Below are 25,170 nucleotides of genomic sequence, written 5' to 3'. Positions count from 1 at the left end.
TCCATTTCGCAGATGAGGAAACAGAGAAAATATAAGCATCTTGTTGCTGGAAGCAAAGCTGGGTTTCTGAACCTGGCTTCCTGACTCCCGCCGCAGCATTCTCTCCAGAAGCTTTCTCCTTGAATAGGTAGTCTCTCTCACCACCCAGGACAGACCTTTAACCTCCTGCTGACTCACTCCTGGCCTGATCCAGGCCACCCACGTCCCATCCTTCACTCTTTGCTAAGGGCTCAGAGAGTGCCAACCACAGGCCAGGCCACAAGGAAGGGGATGGAGGGGGAAGTAAAGACCCTGCCCCCTGACCTTGAGGACACCTCTAGCTGGTGGGAGGGGTGATGAAAGTCCAATAGTGGAGGCGAGAACGGTGGCAGGCAGCTTTCAAACGTCATGCTTGAAAGAGCGCAGGGGTCAGGGTTCTGCATGTGGCCTGACCAGGGTCATGCACAGCAGAATGGTGGCCTCTCCAGTCCAGGACCCACCTCAGGAACCTGTGCACACCCAGGTGGCAGCCACCTTTCAGCAGCCACGTGGCCTCGGGGGCTCACATTGAATTTTCACGTCTCATTCGTAAGAAGTACTAGTCAATTTCCTTCTGCACTTAACAATATTTATTTTTTTGTTAACCCCAGAATAGGACTGTACCTTTATCCCCGTTAAATCTCATCTTGTTCGTTTTGGCCCATTGATCCAAACTGCTGAAATCTCCATAATCCAGATTCTGCCATGCAGAGCAGTTATCCCCCGCCAGCTTTGCGATGCCAAGAAATGTGATCAGCACACCTTTTACGTCTTCATAGCGATGGGCTGACAAAATTGTGGGCCAGGATGAGGTCCTGTACACCATCCTACAGCCACTGACAGCGGTCTCAGTCCAGCTGTCCAACACGATTTGGTTCAACCTGAACAACGGATTACTATCCTCTAGGTAGTTATTCAGCCAACTGCTAATCCACCCAGCCCCACCTCTGCACTGGCTGCATTTCTCTACCCTACATCATGATATTGATACCATCCAACAAATGCCTTCTCAAATATTTACGCCCATGTCTGACAAATGTAAAATGCTCCTTTCTGCAACTGTTCTGGAGTGAATATTAATTAGAGTGGCCCCCTAAGAGATATCTGGAATTATTCCAGACAGAAGAAAAGGCAATGCCAAGGTTCTTCTAGCTCAGAGATGCCCCAAATATAAATCAAGTGGGCCCGGCAATTGCCTTCAACCAGTGATGGACAGGGCTTGAAAACAGAAAGCTCGGTGGGAATGATCTACCGCCATCAGTTTTAATTATCCTAAACCGGAAAAACGGATGTCTAAGCTGGCCAGCCTGTCCAATAAAGCATTGTGATCAAAGATGCAGTTGCACAGAGAACCTGTTTAAGGAATGGCCTGGGTATCCATGGGGATCCAGGAGAGTTATGGAACTTGGAAAGCTGGTTCCCGCAGTTCCATAGGCAGACAGCAACATCATGAAAAATGATTCTCCAGGGAAGTTTTGAGTTTCTTCAAACATTCAATTATGGCTCTACAGACAGATTTTAAGTGAACAGCATCTGATCTCTGCACAAATTAGAGATGCGAGAAGGCAAATAAAATAGATTCCCTGAAACAACCATGTAATACAAATTCAGCCCTGTTTCACGAAGAATCGGTTTACACACGAAGAGGTCTGGAGTGGGGTTACTTAGGTGACTCTCTTTTTGCATTTGCTTTACATGATGATTTTTATGATTGAAAGCACTGAAGACACCTTTATATTGGTTATGATTTTAAAGCAGGTTTTTAATTAAAATAGATTTCTGGATATAGTCCATGGGTAGAGCTTTTTAGCTTGGGAAATTGCTGGGGGCCTTCCTAACATCCACCATTTAAAAAAAAATTTTATTGAAGTATAGTTGCTATACAATCTTGTATTAGTTTCAGGTGTACAGCAAAGTAAGTCAGTTACACATATACCTATATCCTCTCTCTTCAAGATTCTCTTTTTTTTTTTTTTTTTTTCGGTACACGGGCCTCTCATTGTCGTGGCCTCTCCCGTTGCGGAGCACAGGTTCCGGACGCGCAGGCTCAGCAGCCATGGCTCACGGGCCCAGGGCCCAGCTGCTCCGCGGCATGTGGGATCTTCCCGGACCGGGGCACGAACCCGTGTCCCCTGCATCAGCAGGAGGACCCTCAACCACTGCGCCACCAGGGAAGCCCCTCATTTCTTTTTTATGAATAGTAAATACTTCAACATTCTTCATTACAACCATTTTCAAGTTTTTAGAGCAGCTTTTTTTCCTTCAAAATAAAAAGTTTTCCTAATTTTAACAGCAATATTTTCTTGTTGTAAAACATTAATAAAGAAAGTAAATGTTGTCCAAATCTTTCGAGCATACATGTACATGAGTATAATTTTAAGATGAAAACTGAATGCCATGTAAACTACTATCCAACATGCCGTTCACACCGGTCATATTATCAATGCTATTTACAATAATAAAAATCTCCATCATCATCTTTAGATGTACTACTGTGTAGTATTATTTCATAGCTGAGTCATAACTTATTTAATCGATCTCCTATTGATGTATTTTAGGTAAAACTTTCTGCAATGAACATCCTTGAACACAGGGCTGGTTCCCCCCGTAGACTCTGAAGCAGGGTACCGACCAGGTTACCTTCAGACTGGTCGGGCTCTCTGTTCTGTTGGTTGTTAAATATTTACATTTATCCCGCTTCCTCGTACATTTATCTTTGGGTTCTTATAGCTTCATTTGGATAACTTCTCCAATTGGATCTACTGGGCCAAAGGCTATGCAAATTAAAAATTCTACTTTAATTTTTCATTTTGGATGGGTTGATTACCTTTTGTGCCTGACAAACAACCAGTAGCATACAAGCATTTCATTCTACCTATAAAGTTGTAGAAGTTTTTGGTATTCATCATTTCAAAAGTGAAGTGCTTATGGAACAGACATGTCACCGTCTTCAAAAATTTGTTATACTGAAGTAACTGGTGGAAATGGATTGGAAGTGGATTATTAAAATAGTCATATTACCATGCTCTAATTTTGAAAATGTCATTTTTAACAGAATGAAATTTCCACAATGAGTATAAGTAGGATAATTAAAAGAAAGCTATAAAATGTTATAGGAACACATTAAACCGTCTCCATATACTTGTCTAAAACATACTTTGCCAGTGAAGTTGGGAAAAGAAATAAACCGAGAAGAGATAGTTTTAAGTTTACAACTTTTGTAATTTTGAGATTATTTTGTGAAAGGCCCAGAATTGGAAGTGAGCAAATTAAGGTACCTTTGAAAATGATCTTTTATACAAATTAGCCACTGCCTAGTAGTCAGCTTGCACCATACTACCCGCCTTAATGGAAGGTAAATCATTTTCAAAGGGAACCATGAATAAGACTATTAACTCACTTTACAGACTCAGAGAACCAGAGGGGCTCGAAGAAATGCATTTCTATACGGAAAAGGACATCATTATAAAGCTAAATGAAGAAGTAGGATATCATATTACACACAGACTACAATATCAACTAGGAAGACCAAAGAAGCAAAGCCTTTTCTACAAGGAAAAAAGAAATCCATATGAACGTTCACCAAAATGCCAACCAACGTTGTGTTTGGTGGTAGGGGTACCTTTTTTGGGGGTAGGGACTCTTGATTTTTTTTTCCTACAGTTTTCAATTTTTTGCATTGGACACATATTCCTTGTAGAGTGAAAACAAATAACTTAAGGTTTTTATTAAGTCAATTTCCATTCTTCTGCCTGCAGCCCTAATATCACGTAAAGGTCCAGGATCAGTCTCACTCGTGCCATTTACCACATTCCTCCAACAGGCTAACAATAAGAACGGTCGCAATAAAGACACTTCCCAAATCCAGCTGCCAATCCTGAAACCCCATCGAGGAAATGCGTCACCACCAGAAGCCTGATTTTCTTTTGCTCTTTCAAGGAATACCAAGTTTCGTCCACTGAGATATTTTCAAAACCACATACAAACAGCAGTGTACGAAAATGTAAATGTCCTATGATATTCTTACATGAAAAAAAAAGCATGAAAATACATACTTTGCTAAGAGAGACATATCAAAAGCAATATTCAGGTTTCCGTTCAGCCCCCGATTATCCAAGATGTATTCCTGAACCTCTAGTTTAAGATCACCAAGTCACAAGAAAAGCTAAAAACACATTATTTACTGCTCATAAAAGCTTTTAATCCATCTAATGGGGAGGGAGAAACATGCAAGAAATGCAGAGGCAGGCTGCAGACCCCCAAGAAGCAGGTCATGCTATTTTACATATGCTCATTTAAAATATATATTTAATATATATTCATATGCATTTTAAAACCTATTTTTTAATAATTGCTGTTGGCCATGGTGTCAGATACTGAAGGTGAGAACTGGCCATTCATGATCCCGTTCATCTGATTTGCTCAGGACCCTCAAACCAAAGTAAGTATAAGTAAGAGATCTGACTCGTTTACACAGAGATGCTGAGTCAGATTTTTGTGACTCAGTATCTCTGGCAGAACTCATTTCAGTGAAACTGTCTTATCTACACTGTCATTTCAGCAAAAAATCAGCATTTCACTGATGGGTGAGAAACAGGGACCAGTAATTCTGGAAGACAGAAACTCCAGTTTTGAATCAAGCATGACTTGGGAACTTATATCTTTAAATACAGATTGCTTATTAGGAGAGCTCGATTCTTTGCTGGTACTAATCAATTAGAATAGTAGGGGTCCTTTAGATCTGAGGAACCCATGGGGAGAGCCACAGTATAAAGGATGACAAGAATATGAGTAATTTTTACTTGTGCCTTGAACCAGGCACAGTTTTCTCCTGGGAAGGCATACAAAATATGTAATAATATCCATGTGCTACAGGAAACACTATATAATACCATTTTCTGAAAATATATATAATTTTTCAGAAAAAAAGGGCCAAATTTTTAAGTAAAAAGATAAAATAAATACTTCATACCATTGGAGACAAGGTCTGAAAGATAAAATAAACTCTTGGTATTTCCCAAGGAAAAAAGAGCTTCTACCCATTTGAAACTGTTTCTCCTTAAACAACCCAGGAACTGCCAAAAGTCAACTAATTATGGAACACTGTTATTGGAACAGAACAGAGGATGCTTAAATTCTATCCTTGAAACATCAGGCTCTGAAAACTAAAGAAACATCAGAACTATGAGAAAAACCTGCTGAGCTAGAAAGTTCTCTTTTAGAGTGATAAAATACAATTCTTTATTTTTCCATTGGATCATTTTTTGAAGTTAATTCCAGACTCACATCCAAATTCAGATTATGAATCTACACATTTAGTTCTGTGTCTCTAAATGCCAACATCAATTACACAGCACTCTCCAGTCCCCACGTCGTAACTTTCTCCTATGGTGTCATAAACAGGAATTAAGTCGACTTACTTGTTTCTTTCCAGATTTACAATCAGTTCTTTGCTTTCCAGTTGTATTCGAAAATTCAAGACCCCTGGATGGTTCTGAAAGAGAAATTAGAGAAGTCAGTTGAAGATCATTTCCCTTCGATGTGCCAGTATCTCAATATGCTCTGTAGGCATAGTCAATGGAGGGAGAGAAAAATACATTTTCCTCCCGGGACCATTCTGAGATCCTGAGTAGAGGAGATCAAAACAAGCAGGACGAGAGTCTGGAAAACGCATCGCCCTCCCAGATGGTACTGACACACCTGCATTCCTGGCCTCTGCACTCCTTTCCTTGGGCCACATGTACCCTTGGGATCCTTCTTGACTCAACTTCCATCTCCCATAATCGACTCCTTCCTTGGTTTCCCTGTTTCTAGAGAAGGCACTTTCATTTCCCCAGCTGCTCATGTCAGAAATTTGAAGTCCTTCTCCCTCAACAACTCCATCTGATCCATGAAGAGGTCCTATTGAGTTGCCCTCCAGAACACAGCCCCTGTTGTCCGGGTCTGACATCTCTCCACCTTGCTCTGGATCCAGCCACAATCATCTCTCATGGGGATGCTGCAAAACCCTTCTACCCTGGTCCCTCCACATCGACCTGTGCTTTCCTCCCATTCATCCCCCAATGGCAATGGGAGGATATTTTCAAAAACTCAACCTCATCCACCTACCCCTGGTCATGGCAAGCCTGCACTGATGTTCCATTGCACTGATGATAATATGCCAACTCTTTTTAAAAAAATATTTATTGAAGTATAGTTGAAGCATAATATTCTATGTTACAGGTGTACAGCACAGTGAACCACGATGTTTAAAGGTTACGCCCCATTTACGGCTACACTCCCTATGTTGTACAATACATCCTCATAGCTTATTTTATACCTGATAGTTTGTACCTCTTAATCCCCTACCCCTATGTTGTCCCTCCCCACCTCCCCCTCCCCACTGGTAACCACTAGTTCGTTCTCTGTATCTGAGTCTGCTCTCTTTTTTGTTATATTCACTATTTTGTTGTATTTTTTAGGTTCCACGAATAAGTGATATCATACAGTATTTGTCTTTCTCTGTCTGACTTATTTCACTTGGCATTATGCCCTTCAAATCCAACCCTGTTGCTGCAAATAACAAAATTTTCGTTCTTTTTTATGGCTGAGTAGTATTCCATTGTGTGTATATATATACACACACACACACATCCATACGTACATACGTGCGTGTGTGTATATATATATGTATATATATACAGACACATATACACACATATATATACATATCTCACATCTTCTTTTGCCATTCATCTATTGATGGACACTTAGGTTGCTTCCATATCTTGGCTTTGTAAATAATGCTGCTATGCTATGCTATGAACACTGGGGTGCATCTCTCTTTTTGAATTCATGTTTTTGTTTTTTCCGGATATATAACAAGGAATGGGATTGCTGGATCACAGGGTAGTTCTATTTTTAGCATTTTTTGAGAAAACGCCATACTGTTCTCCGCAGTGAACATGCCAGCTCTTCAATGTGGGCTGTAGCTCCTGTATGGCCTGACCTTCATGCCCCTCCACACCCACCTGCGTTGCTCTCCTCGCTCACCCAGCTTTAAGCCACACTGACCTCACCCGCTCCTCAAACACACCAAGCTCCTTCATAGCTCCGAGTCTTCGCACAGGCTGTTCCCTCTGCCTGGAATGCTTTCTCCCAACTCTGCTACTCGGTATCAGCTTAAACGTCAATGATGCAAAGAAGCCTTACCTCACTCCCCAGTCTAATGACATCCACCTCTCCCCAGCTAGTATTTCTCCCAGTCTCCTGCCCTTTTCCTCCTTGTAAGGAAGAACTCCCTTCCTGTTCATTAAAATTCAGTATGTTGACTTGTGGGTCCACTTGTTTATTATACCCACGAAGGTGCCAGACAAATAACAGAAGCTCAATTAATATTTGGTGAAGGAGAGAATCAATCAATGAATAGGGCGAACAACTCTCCCAACCTCTTCTCCCTCTTGTTAGGCAGACGCCATCTTCCTCCTCTCCTCTGGGCCCCAGGAAACCCTAGTCTGTGTGTGCCCAGCTGTCCGTGGGGGGCAGGAACCTATATTCTTTGTTCTGCCCCAGAAATCCCAACAAGGTTCTTGCCCTGCCCTGGGAATGCAGCCATGTGGCAGTGTCCCTAAACCCACACCCCTACCGCAGCTTCTCTCCCACTTAACGGGGTGGTGGAACACGCCACACTCTCTCTTGCTGAGCCCAAGTCAATGCTTCAGAGTGCTTACCCCAGTCAAAATTGACGTGCCATCCTAAAGTTATTCTACGAAGCTCTTCGTTTGCTTCCCCTTTCCCTGGGCATCCTCAGTAATTCTGGGGGGTGGACAGTCAATTCCAACTCCCCCCAACGCCGCCACCAGCTAGCATGTTCAAGTGGAGGTTTCACATGTCCATGGGGCATTTCTCTCCAAAAGAACTTAAAATTTTTAATGTTTATTTAAAAAAAATGGAACGCTGTGTTTTCATTCTGATGATGTGGAAAGAGAGTTCAGCCAGCGTGACCACGCCCGCCCTGACCCAGCTCACCATGGCTGCCGTGCTCAGGTCGGGGCCGGGCAGGGCAGCCTGACTATCTAGGCTGATGTGAGAAGGGTAGAGGAGGGTTTAATTCACAAATGATGCAGCCAAGCTAAGCGAGGGCCAAATGCCATCGCAGCCCAGTGCGGAAATAAAGGCGCCTTAGCAGCTTATAAAGAGCACAGTGGAGGAGAGACGGGTCAGGATGAAACTGGCAGCACAAACTCCAGATCACCTGCACCTCCCGGGTAGCCTTGCCCTGGTGCTGCAAGTGGCGTTGTCAGTCTTGTGCAAACATCATCATCCACATTAAATCAGTGCTGCTGACTTCAGCGTGTTGGTTTTGTTTGCCTTTGCTTTGTAAGATTGTTTGGTCTTATGCTTGAATAAGAGATAGAAGAATACGTTTATACGTAGTTCTCTAACATTCCATATTTGAAAGACACTATTAGAACTCCAGAGCTCAAGGGACTTTTTTCACAACACAGCATTTCAGCTCTACTATGAATTAACAAACCACACGCTACTATGTTCTAAGAGAAAATGGACTGCAAGTTCCAACAGCCAATCTTAAAATAATGAGTTAAGAGGAAACAAAATTGAAACAAAACCTGCAACAACATGAGTTGTTGGGTCACATGAGTTTTGGGAAAATGTCACAAGTTGCATTAACTAATGCCATAGAACTGGGACAGAGTCACAGAGCGCGAAAGACTACTCACTTTATTTTTAGGTAGGCCATTGGAATGGCTCTCTGTAGTTTCCTATGTCTAATACATATGGCTATTGAAATTTAAATTAATTAAAATAAAATAAAGATTAAAAATCAGTTCATCAGTCTCACTGGACACATTTCAAAGCTCTAAAGCGGCACGTAGTTAGCAGTTACCTCTGCTAGGCAGCCCAGATGTGGAACATTTCCATCTTCACAGCAAATTCACAGAAATTTCCATCTTCATTGGACATGCCTGAGTCAGTAATAAAGACCTAAAACTTGCATCATCCAATAGCTGCCCAAGAACTAGACTATTTTTAATATTGGTGCCTTCAGGGGATAGAATTAAGTACAAACCCAAGATGGATTTTTTTTAATGTCCTTTAAGAGAACTCTTCTCAATTTTAATTGATGGGTGATATTATTATTATTTTTTTTTTTTTTGCGGTACATGGGCCTCTCACTGCTGTGGCCTCTCCCGTTGCGGAGCACAGGCTCCGGACGCGCAGGCTCAGCGGCCATGGCTCACGGGCCCAGCCGCTCCGCGGCATGTGGGATCTTCCCGGACCGGGGCTCGAACCCGCGTCCCCTGCATCGGAAGGCAGACTCTCAACCACTGCGCCACCAGGGAAGCCCTGGGGGGGTATTATTTTTTAAGTGGTTACTTAAGCTTGAGAGTTAAACTGTTGTATTTCCATATATATAAGATGCTTAAGTATATTTTCTGAGTTTAAACATATCTTGTTTTTTATGGATTCATTCTAGCAAATGACTATACAAACATCAGTGATCTAGCGAAAACCACAATTTTACTTGCTATATTTTGATACTGTCTGGTGTTTGTAACAAGTGTACAGGTTTCTGAGTGTTTGCTGAACTTTTAAATTCAATATCACTATTCCTAAACACACATCACTTCTTTTGATTTTAATATAGCATACAAGAGTGTTTCTCAGCCTTGGATTTGCTTTCGAGTCCGTCACAAGGACGTTTACCTAAATTTACCTATATTTTCTGACACTTGAATTTAATTACAAACACATATAAGAATGTTCTCTCCAGGGTCTGCATTTTTTTTTTTTTTTGCGGTACACAGGCCTCTCACTGTTGTGGCCTCTCCCGTTGCAGAGCACAGGCTCCGGACGCGCAGGGTCAGCGGCCATGGCTCACGGGCCCAACCGCTCCGCGGCATGCGGGATCTTCCCGGACCGGGGCATGAACCCGTGTCCCCTGCATCAGCAAGCGGACTCTCAACCACTGTGCCACCAGGGAAGCCCACAGGGTCTGCAATTTGTACTCATTAATTATATCTTAGAAAAACAAGATTATTAATTATGCTTACAATAAAATATTAGAACAAAAATACATCTCAATGTTCTGTCAAGATGTGTCCAAAGAGCATATGTATGAATATGTCTGTTTATTTGTATGTATTTTATGTATATGTGTGAAAAGTTACTTTAATTACAAATTGTGTTAGCCTAAGATATGGACACACACGTCACTATTTAGTTTTGTTTTTTTCTTACACATCACTATTTTAAAGATAAATCCTGGCAATTATATTTGTGAATAAAAATAAAATATTTGCAGCACGCTTTTTCCCCCATGAAAAGTTCAGTTAAGCTTGAACGTGAACATTGGTACTAATTCTACATAAAGTCCCTACGGGAGCTGTTAGAACGTTCTAATGTTAACCTATTCAAATGAATACATTTTCCCCCAGGGTGGTAGAAAGAGCTTTACCTGTATATTTTACTTGAGATCTGAATGGTATAGGAGAAACCAATGGAGAAGGAGAACAGAGAGCTATTTTAACTCAAAACCACTCATTGCATTAGATTTCTTAGTTTAAAAGCATGTATTAATTCCATTTTCTTTTGATTTTTAGACATTGGAGATGACAAACTAGCGTTGGCTAAATACAGCCTTCCTTTTTAAAAATGAGACATTGATTGCCCTAATGAAACCGTGTCCTTTACTGAATGCTTAAAGAACTGCATTTGCTGAATAAGTCAATTAAATGCTTATCAGTAGGCTAGAAATGTTTTGACGGTCATTATAATTCTATTTTTCTAATTGGCAAAAGTATATCCAAAAGAGTATATAAAATGTATAAGTACAATTTAAAAAAACAACAATAAAATAATCATCAGGGTACCTACCACCCAGCTGAAAAGTCAAAATATTACCAGAATCTTAGAAACCCCCCGTATTCATTTGCAACAAGAAAATATCTCAGACTGGGTAGCTTAACTCTCAGAAATTTATTTCCTCACAGTTCTGGAAGTTAGAAGTCCATGATCAGGGCAGGTTTAGTTTCTTCCGAGGCCTCACTCCTTGTAAGTTCCTCGTGGAAATGAGTTTGGGCAGGCTCCCCCAAATGGTTTGCCCAGGCAGGTCTGCAAAGTAAGGCTCTGGCCAGAGACCGCTGTCCATCACTCGGACCCTCGGCTGCTCTGTGCTCTTTCTGAAGTTTCCCACAATGTACTTGCCCAGCACATCCCACTTAACTGGAAATATAAACACATTTTTAAAAAGTGATCTTTTGATTAGCTACAGTTTTTTCTTTTCTTCTCAGTATTATCCATTGGGCTGCCTTTATTTATTCTTTCTTTCTTTCTTTCTTAATAACATTTTTAGTCACAATAACCTCTTAAGTGATATCCTATCACAATGTAAATTATTTTCTCTGCTATCTGTTACTTACGAGCAATATTATAGCAACAATAAAGGAATCTTAAAAGTGATCTTATTTCACATTTTACTCCAAAATGTTGGGCTGTCATTCTTTAATCTGTGTAAATGGGAGCTCACCCAAAGTTGAATTTAAATTATTTCACCCATGATGGGTGTAAAATATCCCAAGTCAATAAATGTAACTTTTCAGGGATGCTTATGATTTTTTTGTTTTCCTCTGATGGATGGAATGATACACAATATCGTCTCTCTGGTGTTTCTATGTCCTTAAAGGATAGCCATTTTCAATGACTTAGAAAAATCTGAACCTGACCATGAAGTTGAAATAAGGTGGCAGTGAGCCTGCAGAAGGAAGGGGACTGCATTAAAAAATCAGATGCGGGGTGAATAGCCAAGTCCACTCCCATCACCGCTTCTAGGTTATCCTTTCAAAGACAATGGTCAGTTCTGAGCCAAAGTCATCAGTCTCAACCGCCGATACTAGAAACTCAGAGGGACCTAATTTTTCAAGCAGAACAAAAATATTAAATAAAATATTGCATTCAAGGGACTCCGAAATAACTGGATCCCTCTCCAGCACTAAATAAATGCTTCAGGCTGCTGCCCTGGCACTCATGGGGCACGAGAGAGTCATCTATTGCTATGAATATTTAGAGGCAATCTTGATTACCACTTTAATATCAGTGCAGCAGTTCCACAGCCGGGAAGATATGGGCCCTGCGGAACTGAGAGAGGACAAAATTGAATTAGCTGGAGAATAACACAGTAAGGAACGAGGGCACTGCAGCACCATAATGGGCGTCTCTGGCCTGAGGCCTTTTAGTTGTTACGTAAATGACAATAATGTCTATTCATGAGTCATTGATATTTTTCTCTGATGGGAAATTTACATCAGCAAGCCACTTGTTAAAATGTGCAGACTGGCGCACATTATCTTAAGGTAAAAAGTGCTTTTGAAAGATGTGGCGTGTAGTTTGAAGTCGTTCGTGTGTTACAGTGTTAGGTTCTCTTTCGCACGGATTCTTCTTACTGTATTTCTCTGCGTGATGCGTTTACCGGTTTTAGGCCAATTCTCCCTTCCCACCAAAAAAAGGCACGACCTCCCCACCTTTGTCATGCGTGATGCTCTGAATTCAAGCTCTTTATGCTGTTGCTACCGGTGGGATTACTAATGCTTCGATTTGCAACTAACATTGTAGATTTTCATTTTTGATTACTGTAGCTATAGCCAGATCATCTTAAAGCCTCATTCATTCACTGAAGTATTGCCATTCTGCCCCACACATCTGTACGCCATAGGGTTACAGTTCCCCGTGCTGTGTCCATCTGAGGACAACGGCAGGTTCTGAGCAGACAAAAGAAAGCAATCTAGAAGCACGACAGTGCAGGGTTCTCAAACTTAACCCATCTAAATTTCAACTCTTACGTTACCGCCCCTCCCCAATCCAACGCAAAGGGGAACTCGGGGGAAATTCACAGCAGCTCCCCCAGAACTCCCCAGCTTAGTTAACAATGCACCTTCTTAAACCCCTTCAGCAATGACCCACTGTTCTTAGAATAACTGTTGTCGTCACACCACCAACAGTCTGGCCTCTCTCGCCCCTAAGCTCCCGGCACACCGCCGAACTGGTCAGACTGCAGCTGGCTTCCGGGCCTCTCCGCCAGCTGAGCCTCTGCTGGAAGGCCCTCCTGGGCTCTCGAGGCGCCTCACCTCCCGGTCTCAGCCTGGACGTCACCCCCCCCGCAGGGAAGCCCCCCATCCCAGTGGGCTCTTTGCCCCACACACCACTTCTCTCTCTTTCTAGCCATCTCATTTGTGATCTTGTATTGGTGTGTTTATTTTACTTGTTAATTGTCTAGCTCCCCTTTTCAGAAACAGAAACTTTGTAGGAAGAGGGAATTTTTCTGCTTTGTTCCACATCCTATTCCCAACACCCAGAATGGGGCCACCTAGAAACATCTGTGTGTCATCTGTGATGACAGAAGACAGGCGCAGCGGTAGCAGGAGATGGCGGAAGGGATACTGATTCAGGGGGCAGCGGAGGCATAAGTGCCACCTCAGGAGGTATGAAGGGCTGTCTGGACTCTCCTCCCGGGTCCCTGCTGACCCAAGCACAAGGCCGAAGTCCATCCATCTGAGCCCCGCCTCACTCTCAGAGGCTGATGGCCCACAGATGCAAGCAGCTGCACAGAGGATCCCTTGGTAGTGAGCGAGGAACTGGGCCATCGAAGGTGCCTTGGGTTCTGTTCCTCTGTGGAGAGGAAGAAGGGCTTGCTGGGAGCTGGACCACCTATACTTGGGGCGGCCGAGAAGGCCAGTGAGTGCGAGCTCCCAGCCTGGCTCCTGGCCCCTCCGAGGATGCCCGCTCGTCCCGCTTGGTTTCTTTGGACCTCAGTGATGGAGAGCCCAGACCAGAGCAGAGGGGCAGAGAGCGTGCTGTAAGAGGACGAGGGGGTGAATCAGCGGAAATCAAGGTCAGACACAAGGTGGTGGTTCTGGGGGCTGCAGAGCTAGAAATCAGAGACATGCTGGGAAGGGGATGAGCAAATCAGAGTAGGAGGGGCTTGAGGACGTCCTATTCTGCCACTTAATGGTTCTTAACTGCCCTGGGCTTGGGGGCTGAACGCTGGACACCGTGTGGTGACGTGGTGACCTAGGAGCTGAAACGTGTGGTGAGACTGTGCTGCTGAAATGGGCCCCTGACATCAGATCCCAGCAGGCTGTGCACTGGTCCTCAGACCTCTGACGCCCTCCCATCCGCTCTGCCTTCAGACATCTCGATTAGCAGGAAGGAGAGACAAAGTCGAGCTCCACCTGGCCGCCTGCTCAGGGCTCAGGAACCTCAGGACGCCCAGGGCAGGAGGCCAGTGGCTAGGATGGACTTCCCCATCGGCCATTCTCCCCATCACTCAGAAGACCGTCCACAGCCCTAGTGCCACGGGCCCATCATCCCGCCCACACGAGGTACCGGCCCCTCCTGCGTGTTCAGTATCAGTGAGGCGGCACCACCGACAACAGGGCTTGTGATGAGCAACGCTGTCACGAGAAGACGGCCTGCGCGGAGTGCCAGGGCCCAGGGTCACTTCAGCATCTTCAAGCTACCTCCTCCAACAGCTACGGAGAAGGTCACTGAGCCCCTGTGTGATGGCTAGGGACATCTTAAGTTAGATATTTAGGAAGCAGATAGGTAACAATCCCTCCTCCTTTGAATGCAAAGGAACAATAATCTCACCTAAGAAAGACCTATTTCATTGCATCTCGGAAACTGTTGTTCCATGTAGGAGGCTGAACCTGGGAAGGGGTCAGGCCAGAGATGTGTCCACAGACAGGCTGGATGCTGCCACTCGGACTGAGGGACTACTGGTTGGTCATTTCACTCTGCTGGGCCTCGGCTTCCTCACCAGGAGACCGGGGATAACAATACTATCGGTGTGGTCGGCAGAATAACGGGCCCCCAGAGGTGTCCTAATCCTGGGAACCTGTGAATATGTTACCTTACCTGGAAAAAGGGACCTTGCATATGCGATAAAGGGGGACAGGGAGATATTATCATCGTTTATTCAGATGGGCCCAGTGTACTCACGAGGATCCTTAAAAGCAGAGAATGTTTCATTGCTGGGGTTGGAGAGATGGCACAGGAGAAGAACTTGACCACTTCGCTCGCTTTGAAGATGGAGCAAGGGAGCCATACGCCAAGGAAGCAGTGGCCTTGAGAAGCTGGGAACGACCCTTAACCTTCAGCTGGCGAGAACACAGAGAACGTGGCCCGACAACCTCCAAGTTCTGCCAACATCTGGAATGAGCAGGGAACGGACCCTCCCCTGATGCTGCCATCATAAAGGGCAGCTCTGGGAACACTTTGATTTTAACCTGGTGAGATGTGAAGCAGGAAACCCAACCAGGCTGCCCGCCTTGTGACCTGCAGAACTGAGAGATCACAAATGGGTATTGTTTCAAGCCACCTAAGTTGCGGTGGTTTGTTAGAGCAGCGATAGAAAACTGAACCATCAGGAAGGCTGCTGTGAGATTCAAATGGTAAAATGTCTGTTTGGAAACCATGCTGCATGATAAAATGGAAATGCATTTTTATCACGTAAGTCCAGTCACAAACGAAGCTGCTACTTCCCAGCATGACAGTGACAAAACACCATTTCACTTAATATTTATTGCTATTTACCCGAATTGCAACCCTTTTATGCTTTCTGTATTTTGATCTAAATGGGCATAATATATTAAGTTTTTTAAAATGCTAACAAGTTTTCAAAAAGAAATATAATACATTCATTAATTGGGGGCCTGTTTATAAGGCAGGCACCAGGCCAGTTCCTGGGGAGATGGCTCAAAGCAACTTATCTCCTCCCTCGTGTTAGCAGTAGGAGGCCCTTTGTCCTGTCACTTTAGCAGCAATATTTTAACTTAACCTTTACACTCCATGCTTCACTAGCCTCTGACCCAAGCACACCTTTCACATCTTTGGATCACACAATGCCTTACCTAACCAATTGGTTCTTTTCTTAAAGAAGCAGAGATGAAGCATAAGTAATTAACGGATGACTAGATCTTTTCCCCAGCTTCCCCTTCAGTCATCTCATGGGCAAACTGCATGAACAGGACAGCATCTAAAGAAAGACCACAAGGAGTCAGCAAGTCTGCACACAGGGAAGGATGACAAAGACTCTGACCTCCTCGCTAAACGATTAACTGCGCCTAGCTTCCCCTTTTACCCTTAAAAGACTTTCATGGCCAAGCAGAATCTTTTGAGTTGGTTCTTGGACACGAGTCCGCATTCTCGCCAGGTTGCCGGCCTCCTGAATAAAGCAGACTTTCCTTTTCCAACCAACACTTGCCTCTTGAGTATTGGCTTTCGAGCAGCAAGCAACCAAACCTGGTTTGGTAGCCCTTGTTTAGTACGGAAAGAAGATATTATACCTATTTGACCAGTGTTACGGAAGGCGACAGAAGGTTCTGAAAGGCCCACACGGACACAACACAAGATACACGCATACACTTCATCTTGACGTGAAATATTCTAAAGATAAGACTTTCTAAGATTTGCTTACTGATATGATCAGGGATATTAATAATATTAGAAAACAGAACCGAGCATTACTTTTTGGAATGACTTGCCTAGTCTTACAAGACACAGCTGTAAAATAACATGCACTGTGTTTATTAACTAGAAAGTTTGGTTTCCAATTGAAAATTCATTTATCTAACTAATTTTATGTCTGGCAACTTTCATATACCATTTTATTTTTTCCTACAACAACATTTCGAAGCTGTCAGTCAGAGGAAGTTAATAGCTTAAGTTGCTAGTTAGCTTGCATGCAAGCTGTCTTCCAGAGAGAGTATCCCATTCATATGTTGACTAAGGGCCATTTATAAAGCGTCACTGAAATCTCTTTCAAATAAACATTAGTGGAATATAATAAACTCTTTAAAAAGTAATCCTGTTATCCATCACGGAGGCACTGCCAAATCGTTCTGTCCTAACTGAAGCCTGGTGCAAACAAGTTTTTCTGCTGCAAACAGAATTACAGCTAATTGCTAACTTTTTATAAAACATATCCTAATTGCCCCGTGAAAACTCATGCTAAAAGCCTCACAGAAAGCTATGAGATTTCACAACTTCAGACAAAAATTGCAGTATGACTGTCCCCAGCTTTTCCCATCGCTTGCCCTGTCACGCTATTTCTTGGGGCATTTGGGCCTCAGAAGCAGGAGGGAGAGAGAGCAGGAAGGAGAAAGGTTGCTGGCAGGCGCTGGAGGAGGCCTCCAGGGGCAGAGTTAGGAGACGGAGCCAGAGGATGGTGCTGTGGACATAGATGCGTGCAGCCTTGTGACAGAGGACACAAGAAGGACAGTGGAGGACTCAAGTGGCCACTCACTCCACTGGGTTCAAAGGACCTTGCACTCCTTGAAGATACAGTTTTCCATCTTCATCCTAGCTCGGTTCTGGGATAGGGAGGTCCTCAATCAGTGTACTTTGCTGAATGAAAACTTGAGTTCAACTTTCTTTTCTGTTAAAATACTAGTAAAGTCAACCAATCATAAATCCAGTAACTCTTATAGGCAACTTTGTCTTCTACGTAGAGGACCCTCAAGTCCAAATCTCCAGCTCCAACCCCTATCTTGTGATGGGAACGCCCACAAGTCAGGTCGAACAGATCCCTTACCAGCGACTCAAATGCTACTGGGTTTAAAACTCACTCCCCACGTTTCCCATCGTCTCCACAACTTCCTGAAGCACACTTCTCGTCCCGGACCCCTTCTTTTCCCTGTTGTCGTCATCATCATTATCCTTTTGTGCCACATTCGTACCGTCCTGCGACTCTCATCTTTCTCCCCATCTCATGCTGAATTAGTGGTCAAGCCCTGTGGACCCTGTCTCTGGATATCTCTGGAATTCTTTCTGTTCCTGCTGCGTGGTCCTCACCGCAGCTCTCCTGACCACTCTTGCATCAACCAGTCCTAGACATGGTTCCCTGAGCTCTTTTACGAATGCAGGGCTCAAATCCTACGTCTCCCCTTCATCTTGGTCTGAAGCAGAGGTTCCTCAGCTTTTCATCCTCTTCAGTCTGTCCACCCTCCCTCCCTCCCCACTCAATGCTCAAGGGCAGAGCTGACAAACATTTCCTATAAAGAGCCAGGTACTAAATATTTTAAGTTTTGCGGGCCATTTGGTCTTTGCCAGGACTGCTCAACTCTGTCCTTGCAGGCAAATACAGCCACAGACAATACCTAAATGAATGAGCGTGCTATGTGCCACTAAAACCTTATTCATGGACACCAACGTATGAATTTCATGTAATTTTATATATCATGAAATACTCATCATCTTTTGATTTTTTTCCCCAGCCACTTAAAAATGTAAAAAACATTCTCGAACCCAAGCTAGCATCCAAATCACCTGGAGGGCTTGTTGAAATGCAGATTGTAGGGTCCATCACAGAGTTTCTTATTCAGTAGATCTGAGACAGGGCCTGGGCATTTGGACTTCTAATAAGTACCCAGGCGATGCTGCTGCTGTTGGCCCGGGGATCAGATTTTCCGAATCGCTGCGCTAGACCAAGTTTCACAGGGTGACAGTTCACAAGCTCCACTCAGCCTGCAGCTAATGTTGGTTTGGCCCCAAAGTGCATGCCACCCAATTTGTCAATCTGATTTAATTGCTAACCTCTAAGAGTCAGGAGAATTCCCAGACAAACCTGGATGTGTTGCTTCTCAGAGGAAAAAAAAAATATCAGAAAAATGGCAACCCTGGGCTTGCACTTCGCGGGACAAGAATTGGCTGAAACTGAAGAGAAGCTGCCTGTTCTTCCAGCCCCACCTGCCCTACGTTACCTGCACATGGAGGCCAAGGGGCAAAGGTGATCTATCGTCTTATGCCTGGCCAGCTTTGCTTGTTTATAACCCCAGCCTGGCCCCTTGCGGCCTCTGAATTCGCAATCTCTGGTCTAATGTCAAATAGGATGTTGATACTGGTTGGATGATTAGAAATACGCATGGAAGGAATGAGCCCAGCTTTCCTCTCTTGCCTCCTCTGGCCTCCCGAACTCCTTCTCATCCCACAGGGCCCCTGAGCGGCTCCTAACCTTTGAAGCCCTCCGTGACGATTCAGGTAGAACTCTCCTCTCTTCTCCCTGCACACTACACTCCCACATTCTGCCTGGACTATACTTATTTCTGTTCATGGCAAAGTGCTCGCTAGGCTACAAGCTCCAGGAGGCCTTAGCCAACTTTGAATATCCACCAAGCTGCCTCAGGTGTTACTTTCTTATACATCCAAAGCACGAAACCAATGCTTATTGGTTTGATTAACTTGAACTTGATCAATACATTCAAAAATGTTGCTCATTCATTTTTTCATCAAATAGTTACATGCCAGATACTGTGCTATGTTCAGGCAGTCTACCCTGCTAACCAATCGTGACCCTCACTACAAAGTTCAGAGTCATGAAAATAGCTTATTATACTGAGCAAAAGAATATACCAGCTACTTTGTTATTGATGTTGTGTTGACAAAGTTCCATATTTAAATCCACCCTTAATACAGACAATTTTTAGACCAATATAGAAAATCTCGTCCTTGCTGAGAGTGAGGCTGGAGTTATCACAAATGTGTGATCAGCAAATCCGTTGCCTATTTTGAGCTTTCCTGGATTAGCCATCTTAAACTAAACCACAGAGTGTAAATGTGACAGCATTTAAGAGGCTACTGTGGAAACTGCAGGATTTCTACCAGGACGATACTAGCTGCCACCAAGTGGTCATAACAAATGAAGTTCACAGTCACCACTGTGCCTTCATGTCCTTCACTGGCTGTCCATGGCTTTCGCTTTGTGAAAGGACAGCCAGGAGCGCTCAGGGATTCCTTTTTGTCCTGTTGGGCAGAAAAAAGAGCAGCTCCATTCCTATAAACGACTTTGTAACATCTATGCAAAACTGGACCAAAAATCAATTACCTGGACTTTAAAACTAAGTAATGTTGACTTAACAAAGACGAGTCAAGACAGCTAACAGATGCAGCATGGGGTATGAATAATTGATAGCTGACTTACAAGGTTTTTAACCAATGAAAACCAAAATTCCATTATTTTCTAGAGAGAGAATGTCATACAGGGATACCTGCTTAAGTCCTGCTGAAAAAATCTTTTATTTGTAACAGTTTCAAGGAGAAAAGTTCAGAAACGATTTCACATGAGTTACTTGCTAGAGGACATTTTGTATAAACAAAATTGTGTGTATGTATATGGATTTTTCTCAAACAGAAAATAGGATCTTACCTAAAGGTGCAATGAAAGAAGGAACAATAAAAACTGTGGCATGGTCATCAAGTTTAAATTAAAGGTTTCCCTGCTAATTCTTTATAAATAGAAAAGCTGGGCTTACACAGGGAACTATATTCAATACCTTATAATGACTTACAATGGAAAAGAATCTGAAAAAGAATATATATACATATGTAAAACTGAGCCACTTCACTGCACACCTAAAACTAAAACAACATAGTAAATCAATTACACGTCAGTAAAGAAATTTTTTTTTAAAAAGCTGGGCTTAGTGGAAGATAAAAGGAAGTGGGGCTTCCCTGGTGGCGCAGTGGTTGAGAGTCCGCCTGCCGATGCAGGGCACACGGGTTCGTGCCCCGGTCCGGGAAGATCCCACGTGCCGCGGAGTGGCTGGGCCCGTGAGCCATGGCCGCTGAGCCTGCGCGTCCGGAGCCTGTGCTCCGCAACGGGAGAGGCCACAGCAGGGAGAGGCCCGCGTAACGCAAAAAAAAAAATTTAGGGGATTCTGTCCCCCACCCCCAAAATATATACAAGCTCCTGCCCCCGTTCCACCTGTACATGGTTTTTGGCCCATCCTAGAAGGATGCTGTTTGTAAAGAAAAGCAAAACAAACAAAACTATGGGATGTGGAGTGGACAGAAGGCAAGAGAATCTCTCTTCATCTGACAAGAAGCAGCTCAAAATAAGCCACTGTGATGAAGCAGTGAGTAACAGGGAAACACACATGCACTTGATGGGTAAACCGTGCATCTACACACCGTGTCTGCCGTAAACAATGCAAACTGCTGCCAGGTAGATTTCATGAAAGGCAGTGGCTGGAGAGAACAGCAGGCTTATACCCACCCCTGTTTGTGGGGACCATCAGGACATGTGCACCAGAATACATTCTTTTTTTTTTTTTTTTTTTTTTTTTTGCGGTACGCGGGCCTCTCACTGCTGTGGCCTCTCCCGTTGCGGAGCACAGGCTCCGGACGCGCAGGCTCAGCGGCCATGGCTCACGGGCCCAGCCGCTCCGCGGCATGTGGGATCTTCCCAGGCCGGGTCACGAACCCGTGTCCCCTAAACGGCAGGAGGACTCTCAACCACTGCGCCACCAGGGAAGCCCCTGGAATACATTTTACATTAAAACACTTGGTAGGTAACTGTCTTTTCCTTCTTTTTAAACACCCTGCTGAAAAGAACTATATTTTCGAAGTCATGCAAAGTCATCATTCCCTCCTCAAACACATCTTTTGTGGGAGCTACACACCCCTGTTCCTTCCACAGTTTTCCACCAGGTATGGTTATCAATGAGTCACTATTCAGGGACTCTGCTCTGGAACCACATCATTTTTTAAAATTTTACCATTTATTCTTTATTGTGTTGTATGAAGTCCCTGTGTACTGCAAGTATGTACTGTACGGAAATACCCATATTTCCAAATCACATTATGTGGTGTAGACCACAGCCGGCAGAAGCATCGTGTGTAGGCTTTACAATCCATGGTTGGATTTACACTTTACAATCCACTGTTGGCCGCTGCAAAAAGTATGATAAGAGATGAAGGGGGGGTGGGGAAGAAAGCTAAGTATAAATGCACTTCGCCAAACATACACAGCTTACAGAGGAACCCTCATGGAAACAAGTCAAATGACCACATTTGATGTGATATCTATAAAGTATAACTCTGCAATTAAAAGCCAAAGGCACATAAAAATATATTTTAACTGTAAAAATTACAGTAATTCCTTGCTTGTGTCTTACCAATATGTATCTGACAGTCAAAATTTCACAATATAGATATAATAGATAGAGCGATACTGTAGAAGAGCAACAAGAAAATCCCCCAAATCCATAAAGTCGTTCAAATGTGAAAACAGAGAACAGTTTCAACAATGGAGAATTTGCTATGGTGAGCCCAAAGCATCTAATATAGAAAAGCGTCTAGAAAAAAGTCTTAGATGTTAAATAAATTTTGACTTCCTCTTGCTCAGAGAATGTTCTTAAAATGCAACACTAGTTGTAATATTTCAGATATGAGTCACCAAATTTAGATTTCAGGGCCACTCCTTATCCTCCTAGATCTGTACCTTAAAGGTCTATAAGTTCGGTCCAGGACTGCATCAGCTTATCACCTACTATGATCTGTGAATTGCTAGTGTCCCAGATTCTCCCTTCCTAAACCTGCTTAGCTATTTTTTTAAGTGAACTGCAGGCCTCGTCATTTTGCTTATTGATTTATCTTATGAATTTTGACCCATAGTTCCAACTTATTGAGAACTTTTAAAGCCATGCCTCTTTTGGCCGACCTAGTAGCTACTCAGTGCCATGTCAGCCTTATTAAAGTATGATATCACAGTGCCGGTGAGATGCCAAGAAATGAGCACTTTCATGCACAGCTGATACAAGTGTAAATTGGTACAGCCTTCCACGAAGCAATCTGGAAATAGTTATAATACCCCTTAAAAATGTACATATCTTTGATTCAACAATTCCAATCTTAATTCATTTAAAGGAAATAACCAGAAAAGTATGTACAGATATAAGCAGAAAGATATTTAGCACAACTTATATTGAAAAGTTACAAAATGCCTATATGTCCACCCCAGGGGAATGGTTTTAAAATGACACAGGAAGCAAGTGATAACGATATTACAGTCATTAAGCTGATGGTCCAAGAATGGAGAAGTTCTGCTTCTGCTGATGACAGTCAGTAATTTGGACTCATCTTCCCACTGAAAACAACTATAACAGCTGGGAAAAATATACAAAAATTCTACTTGAAGACAATGTAGAGTTTCCAAAGAAATAAAGAATCATGGGACCATGACCCAGGGAGAGAAGAAAGCCCAAGGTGTGAACCCAGAATTGGAGGTTAATTTTCCCACCCAAGGCATGTGCAGATATTTAGAAGAAGCAGTTTAGAGGCTGAGAATTTCAGCAGAACTTTCAACAGACTCACAGGGCCGAGGGGACAAAATTTGGATATCAGAGACTGCTAAGAAGGGGTACTGACAACTCCCTATTCTAGGCTTTGGATTGGGATCTCTAAATGCTAAGCCCCAGAAGAAAGGGTGAATCATAAGTAGAACAGTCCTCAAGGAGACTGAAACCTGCTTAGTCCCTGATCACAAGCACTCCTGGCTTAGGCACCAGTCATATAACATCAGTGTCTCAAATTATCCTTAAGCTTTTCATGTACAATGTCTGACACTCAAAAACTAACTGGGCATAAGTGGATGCCAAGAGGAAGAGACTGAAATTCAGGAGAAACCATAGAAACTGATCTAGAGGAGATTCAGTTAATAGAGCTAACAGAGACAGACTTTTAAAATGACTATTCTTAGTAGGTTCAAGGAGTTAAAAAAACAAAAATTTCAGCAGAGAATCGGAGCTACATGGCTTTCTAGAACTGAAAAATATAACTCATCGAATAGGTTCAACAGCAGTTTAGAGATAGCTGAAGAGAGCAACAGTGAGTGGAAAATACATCTGAAGAAAATATGCAGGACTAAAACATAAAGAGACAAAAGGGTGGAAAATTTAGAAAAGAGCTTAAGAGATGTATGGGATATGGTGAAATGTCTATGCATGTGCAGAGATGCACATGGTAAAAGAATATAAGAGAAAACACAGCAGAAGCAATATTTGAAGAGAAAAAATCTAGGAATTTTTCAAAATTGGCAAAAGACATTGAGACCCACATTTTTAAAACACCATGAATCCTAAGCACTATAAATAAAAGTAAAAACCACACATAGACCTAACATAGTAACATTTCTGAAAAATAGAGATGAAGAAAAAAATACAATATCTTCAAAGGAGCAGCAATAGTTAGCAGATAACATCACAGAAAATAATGGAATATATTATAGTGCTTACAGAAAATAATTTCCACCTAGAGTTCCATACCCCATGAAATAGCCTTAAAAACTGAAGATGAAATGAAAGCATTTTCAATCAGACAAAAATTGAAAGAACTCATAAGCAACAGATTGCATTAAGGGAATACTAAGGGCTTTTCTTCGGGCAAGAGGAAACTTACCCTTGAAAGCTGCTTGGAGATGTAGGAAGGCATAAAGAGGTAAGATTAACATGTGGGAACCTCTAAATGAATATTAGAGGCATGATAGAACAATAATAAGAGAGAGAGGAAGTAAATATAACCCAGTGAATGAGTTTATAGCAGTTTAAACAGCCTGTGTTCACTTTCAATGCCTTCATCTCCAATGATGTATTTTTCAAATGGAAGATTTCATGACCCAAGGCCTTGGTGGTCCTACCTGGAACTTCAGTCACTAGAGCTATAGTCTGTATTTCTTCTGGCTGCACCCATTTCTCCAACAAATCTGCTGAGCATCTATTACGTGCACACTGTGCAGGGTGCTGGGACCACAGAGATGAAAACACCCATTTTATAGGTGAAGAAGAGAAACTCAGGGAGATTAAGCAATTTGCTCAAGGTCACCAGGCTCATAAGTGGCAGAGCTGAACTCCAGGTCTATTTCCTTGTCACGGATCTTTTACTAAGCAGCTCTTACTCCCAATCAAAAATGATGTATATATGAATGCTCAGCTGGAATGTATCCACATTAGGGTTTTATTGCTATTAACACTCAGCTTTTTTCTCTCATATCCCTGCATCACTGTCACTCTCTTCACTATCTCCAAGTTATTCCCTTTAACCATCTTTCCTACTCTCTGTGCCTTTGCAGCACAAAATGTCTTGAATTCATTCATGAAATGTGCAACCTTCTATTTACTCAGATGTTAAGCCTACAGAATTCTGCAGTTGAAAGAATCCCACTGGGATTTCCAACCATTTAAGGTCACTGCCCAAATCATGCACAGTTGCTATCCACTCACCCTGGCCAAGAGCTGGGGTCAAGGTGAAAGCCGAAGCTCCAAGGTGGCCCAGGAAAGAAGGAAGGAGGCTGCTGTTTCCCTCCACCTGCCTGAACCCATC

General features: G+C 43.0%; 1 protein-coding gene across 1 annotated transcript in view; it reads right to left on the bottom strand.

Annotated features, from left to right (window-relative positions):
* Window positions 1–25,170, bottom strand: part of ADAM12 (ADAM metallopeptidase domain 12) — a 317,443-nt gene that overhangs the window by 257,491 nt on the left and 34,782 nt on the right. The window contains exon 2 of the mRNA XM_024751588.1: window positions 5,439–5,512. The gene's annotated coding sequence lies outside the window, so the exon portion shown is untranslated. The remainder of the gene's footprint in view (window positions 1–5,438; window positions 5,513–25,170) is intronic.

This window comes from Neophocaena asiaeorientalis, unplaced genomic scaffold (assembly GCF_003031525.2).
Source record: "Neophocaena asiaeorientalis asiaeorientalis breed wild unplaced genomic scaffold, Neophocaena_asiaeorientalis_V1.1 scaffold108, whole genome shotgun sequence".
Classification (NCBI taxonomy): Eukaryota; Metazoa; Chordata; class Mammalia; order Artiodactyla; family Phocoenidae; genus Neophocaena; species Neophocaena asiaeorientalis.
The sequence above is the reverse complement of the archived record's forward strand: the minus strand, read 5'-3'. Positions and strand labels throughout refer to the sequence as shown.